This window comes from Mustela nigripes, chromosome 1 (assembly GCF_022355385.1).
Source record: "Mustela nigripes isolate SB6536 chromosome 1, MUSNIG.SB6536, whole genome shotgun sequence".
NCBI classification, from domain to species: domain Eukaryota; kingdom Metazoa; phylum Chordata; class Mammalia; order Carnivora; family Mustelidae; genus Mustela; species Mustela nigripes.
In genome coordinates, this window is record NC_081557.1 from 147783111 (window position 1) to 147789126 (window position 6016).

Genomic DNA, 6016 nt, shown 5'->3' on the forward strand with positions numbered 1-6016 from the left:
GATTTGATTTTCTTCTTGTGACTACTGCGCCCACAGTGGTTTTCTTTCTCCACTCTTGCTAACCATCTCCTGTATCATTAAGCCCAGATAGGAAAAGGTATACACTTTATACACTTCTGGCTGAGAAAGGCAGTCTTCACTAGATACCAGTTTGTCGACATGTCTTATTAAAACAAAGACTTTTGATTTGATTTTCTTCTTGTGACTACTGCGCCCACAGTGGTTTTCTTTCTCCACTCTTGCTAACCATCTCCTGTATCATTAAGCCCAGATAGGAAAAGGTATACACTTTATACACTTCTGGCTGAGAAAGGCAGTCTTCACTAGATACCAGTTTGTCGACATGATGAAAGTAGCATTTCATTTCTGATGGCCTTAATTATCCTTGGGCCTGGGTTTTGTGTTGTCTTTATAAACACACACATACACTCAAACACACAAAGAGCCTAGTTCTTTTTAGGCATTTATCCAGCTGTGAGTTTAGCAAGGCTTCTTGCTAATGGGGAGACAGAATTACAGCCCCAAACATTCCCCTGCCACTGATCCAGAACATGTGTTATCATCTCACACACTGTAAATTGATTCCAAATCCCTGCCAACAAGGGCACAGTCTGCATTCCAAATATCTAAGTCCCTGGGACAGGGAATCGTGAGTCAGGAATATGCCATACTTTCTCCTTTCATTTGGTGTAAACAAAGTTTGCTAAACATTTTTGATTCTTAGGACTATGTTTGGGGGTTTTCTGAAAACAGAGAACAGCCTACAAAATCTCTGTACCTTTGTAACAACAGATTTCATCTTGAGGATCCCCAGTTTCCTCGATGTCACTTCCAATCTCCTGGTAAGGGTTGGTTAATGGGAAATGGGGCAAGATGGAGGGGAGCTCACATTTAAGATAATAAAGTGACTCTCGTTCAACTGACGAAACACATAAACAGTCTGACTATGATGGTCTCATGGGAATAGAAGGCTAGGATTTCAAATGCTATATAAACAGTTGCAAATCTCTGCAATTACTCCAGAAATGGACTCCCAGCACACATGGCCATGTCAGGAATAAACATAGCCTCAGTTCTGTGCTATCCCATATTGACGACTTGAGTTCCTATGGACTTATTCCTTATTCGAAATAAGCACAGAGAACAATTCAAAATAAATATTGTGAACAAACATGGCTAAAACTTGTCTTTATTTTTGTGACCGTTGGGGACTGGAGAACAGTGGCCGGGAGAAGAGAGAGTAAGTGTCTTTGGGAACATCTTGAGGAGAAGCAGGAAAGTTGGTTAATCTCCTCAGAAGTCCTTAGCCCCAAAGTGTCTGGAGAGTCCCAGCATGGTTACCATGGTGATACGAGCCATTCCATCATTTCACCTTACAAGGTCTCTATCATCTCTTCACTCTTGAACATTAGCCCATCCCACACTGCTTTGACCCAGCTCTTCCTCATTAGAGCCTAAGAAATAACCACATATGCACACATAGGGACAGCCAATTAATATTTTGTGACATGTGGGTTCATGCCAGAGGGTGAAATTGCCAATGCAAGTACTCAACGAATCCTATTTCATCATGCACGGAAGGGTACTACAGTGATGGTGGCATATGTGGATGAGTGAGTGCTAACAAACAAACAAACAAACAAACAAAAATCTGGCAGGCTGCATAATTAGCCCAAATTATTTTTCAGTTGGTATGGGATAATGAAGGCAGAACTCCTCTAGCTTTTAAGAGGACTAGCCTCCAGGGTGGGCTTTTGGTCAACCAGCCGAGTGAGCTCAGGCAAGCTTTTTCTCCTCCCATGCCTGTAGGTTTCAAACAACACAGTAGAGGTGCCAAAGATGGCCCCTACGTCTCAAATCCAGGGATTCGCTTTTTTATTGGTCTTTCCTTCTCTGAGATAAAAGATTTTACTGCACATTTCCAAGTTTATGTCTTTGATCTTGCTACTTTAAACCTTTAGGGAACGAAAACAATAATGTTTGAAATAGGAGTGTACATTATCAAAATAAAGGGAATTTAAGCTTTTATACTTTTTAAAAGATGAAATTATGTCTCCTTGGGAGAGACAATACATAAGATTATAATAGGAAAGAATGATTCAAATCTATTTAAGTATACTAGGTGTTTTCGTTTCCTGAAAAACCAAACTATGAACAATGGAAATAAAAACTAGATTTGAATTCTATAACAATAAAAGTGGATCTTTCTCAAATATGAAGATGGACGTCTACATATTAAAAGTTCCTCTTGAGAAATGCTCCCCTAGATTTATTTCTACTTATTCTAGTACAACAGATATCATGGTCAGCATTTTGCCGTAAATGCCACTGACTGTAAGTGCTTGGCTTCGTTGACCCGAGTCCAAAGCCAGAATGTTGGAACTCTCTGGAAGGAAGGAGGTCTGTTCTAATTGGCTGTAAGATGAGAGTAGTCATGAACCAGTGGTAGCAGGGCTCCAGAAATTTCTCCTGCATAACTTGAGGAGGGGTAGGGGTGATGGGTCTACAAGACACGATTTTCAGTGGGGAGTTCAAGGTGGGCTTCATTAAAAAGAGGATGATTTGAGAGGAGTCAAACTTGCAGCCATCAAGGGGCAGAGCCTTCCAGGCAGAGCTCAGCAAAGACCCTATGGCAGAGTTGTGCCTGCAAGAGGCCAGTGTGGCTGGAGAGGGAGAGAGTGCAAGAAGAGATCTGAGAGTGAAGAACGGAGTGGGTGTCAGGCAGATTAGCCAGGACCTCTCCGACCACCATCCCTCTGCAACCACCCTCAGTGCTGCAAAATATACCTCTACTTCCCAGAAAGATGGAGAGTTGCGAAGGGTTTTAAGCACACTGACCTGATCTGACGTACATTTCAGGGGGATTCCTTTGCGACCGTGTTGAGAATAGACTGCCTGAGAGTAAGGATGAGACAGACCAGTTTGGAGGCTAAGGTGGTAATCTGGTCTAAAAATGACGGTGACTTGGACTGGACATTGGCAAATGGAGGGGCTGAGAAATAGTCAAATTCCAGATAGGTTCGAAAGTTGAGTTAATAAGACTTCCCAATAGAGACTGGATGTGGGATTCACAGGGGGGAAAAGGAGCCAAGTATGACTTCAAACTTCTTGGCCTGAGCAACCAGAAAAGTGGAGTTGTCATCAACCAAGTTGGCAATAAAATGAAATGGCCAGCTTACCCACAAATCTGTATTTTTTTCTTTAGAAAAATAAATTACTGAGCTCTTATTATTTGCCAGGCGCTGTGCTAAGCATTTGATTTTATTTAAACATAGCAAGGGTGCTGCAAGGTATATACTACTAGTATGAACTATTATTTGCAGATAGAGAAACTGGGGTTTAGAAAGATTCAGATAGGTAAGTAAGTCAGTCAGTGTATGGAGGGTTGAAATTTGAACCCCAAAAGAGTCCCCACTCATACTGCTCTACCTCGTCAGGTCATACTCTCTTTACCTGCCAGTATTAATAGAATCCTCTTCTAAAGTACAGGAATACAGCACAATTATCTGGGTAAGACACTGCGCAACATTTAGAACCCGTCTTCACTTTGTGAAAGGTCAACCCAGGACCCATTATCGCAGCTAGGAGCAAGAGGACTTACATCAGGGAAATGCAAATGAAAAACCACAATAAGATATCACCTCACGGGGCACCTGGGTGGCTCAGATGGTTAGGTGTCTGCCTTCGGCTTAGGTCGTGGTCTCCAGGCTCTGGGATCAAGTCCTGTGTCGGGTTCCTGGCTCAGTGGGGGAGTCTGCGTCCTCCCTCTCCCTCTGCCTCTCCCCCTACTTGTACTCTCTATGTCTCTCCCTCAAATAAATAAATAAATCTTAAAAAAAAAAATCACCTCAACTCTGTCAGCATGGCTACTATCAAAAAGACAAGAAATAACAAGTGTTGGCGAGGACACAGAGAGAAGGGAACTCTTGTGCATTGTTGGTGAGAATGGAAACTGGTGCAGCCACTATGGAAAACAGTATGGGGTTTCCTCAAAAAATTAAAAATAGAACTACCATATGATCTAATAATTCCACTTCTAGGTATTGATCTCAAGGAAATGAAAATGTAGACCCCATGTTCATAGCAATATTATTTCCAAGAGCCAGGATACAGAAACAACCCAAGTATTCATTTTTTAAAAAGGATTCTATTATTTTTAAAATTTTATTTATTTTTGAAAGAGAGAGAGTAAGTAAGAAAAGAAAAAACTTATTTACTTACAACCCCTTCTCAACCCCAAGAAGTCTCATGCTCCACTGACTGAACCAGCCAGCATCCCCTAAGTGTTCACTGATAGATGAGTCGATAAAGAATTTGTTACATGCACACACACACACACACACACACACACACAGGAATAATATTCATCTATGAAAAAGAATGAAATTTTGCTATTTATAAAAACAGAAATAGACCTCAAGGACATTATGCTAAGTGAAATAAGTCAAAGAAAGATGTATGATCTCCCTTATACCCGGATTCCAAAAACCAAAACATAACAAAACCCAGCTCATAGACAGAACAGACTGTTGGTTGCCAGGATCCTGGGTGGAGGAGAGCACAAAATGGGGTCAAGAGATACAAATTTCCAGCTATTAAATTAGTAAGCAATGCGGATTTGGCATACAGCAAGGAGACTATAGTTAATAATACTGTATCGCATCTTTTAAAGTTGTTAGGAGAATAAATCTTAAAAATCTTCATCACAAGGAAAAACAATTTTGTAACTGTATGGTTATGAATGGTAATTCAACTTACCATGGTGATCATTTCACAGTGTATGCAAATATCTAATCATTATGTTGTATACCTGAAAATAATATAATGTTAAAAGTCAATTATACTGCAACTAAAAGAAAAGGAATAGAGGCCATCAACTACATGTAAATAGATTGGCACATTTGAGTTAGTCTCATCACCCCTTGATGTCAAGATAAGGTGGGTATTGATCTTCAAGCCAGTATAAAGGAGATACATGGCATAGAATCTTCATCTCCACAAGACTATGGTTTCCCATGAAAGGGAGATTGTTTGGGGGAAGGCAATGTGTGTTGCCGGATTCCGGGTCTAGAAAAGGTTTTCAGGACTCCTTTGGGGTAAGAAGACAGTAAGCAGGACAGAGTTCATCATATACCACGTGATACATTTGTAGACACTCAGTAATTATGAAATGAACTGAAAAATAGGTCATCCAATAGCTTTTTCTCAGAGGTACCTTACCCCAAATAGGAAAAACTGAATAAACAAATACAAAAAGTAAACCAGTCATCAGGAAAGTTGTCCTGGATGTTGGGGTGACAGGTACGGGGACAAAAAAATGAACAACTCTAACACCACATGTAACGTGAACCCCCGAATGAAAGGTGGTGAGAAAAACACAAGGAGCAGAATTGCTTGGGATTTAAGGCAAAGCCCTGGAGTTCTTAATGAATGCTGCAGACTCATATCTCTGAGCAGTAAGAACTATGTTATCATGATGTTGAGATGATCAAGAGGAATGAAAGGAGGAGGGTCTTTTTCTCTCATTTATTTCCAAGGGAGGAAGTGTTAGTCCCACTCCAGACTCTACATTTCTCAGAAAATGGGGAGCCAGAGATGGGGAACGTGAATACAGGCATAGATGTCACGCTGACCTTTTCATGACAGCCATACCAGCTTCACAGTAAGGGGATTTAAAGACATTATTGAGTCTAAAGACATTATTAAGCCCGACTCAGGGGTACTCTCTCAGAGGCAGTAGGACTCTGAAGTCTGGGTTTCATCCTCATTCTTCCACTCTGCATGACTTTGGGTAAGCATCTTTATAACCTCTTTGTGTCTCAGTGTCTTCATCTGTCAAAAGGGAATAATAATGGTTCTTATTATCATTGTGTTGTAGGGAAGATTAAATGAGAAAATTCACTTATTAGTTTAGAACAGTGACAGATATATCAGTGGTACTGAGATATTAACAACTTAACAAATATTGTTAGTATTAGTGCTTAATAGTAGAATACAGTTTTGGCAGTCAATAAAA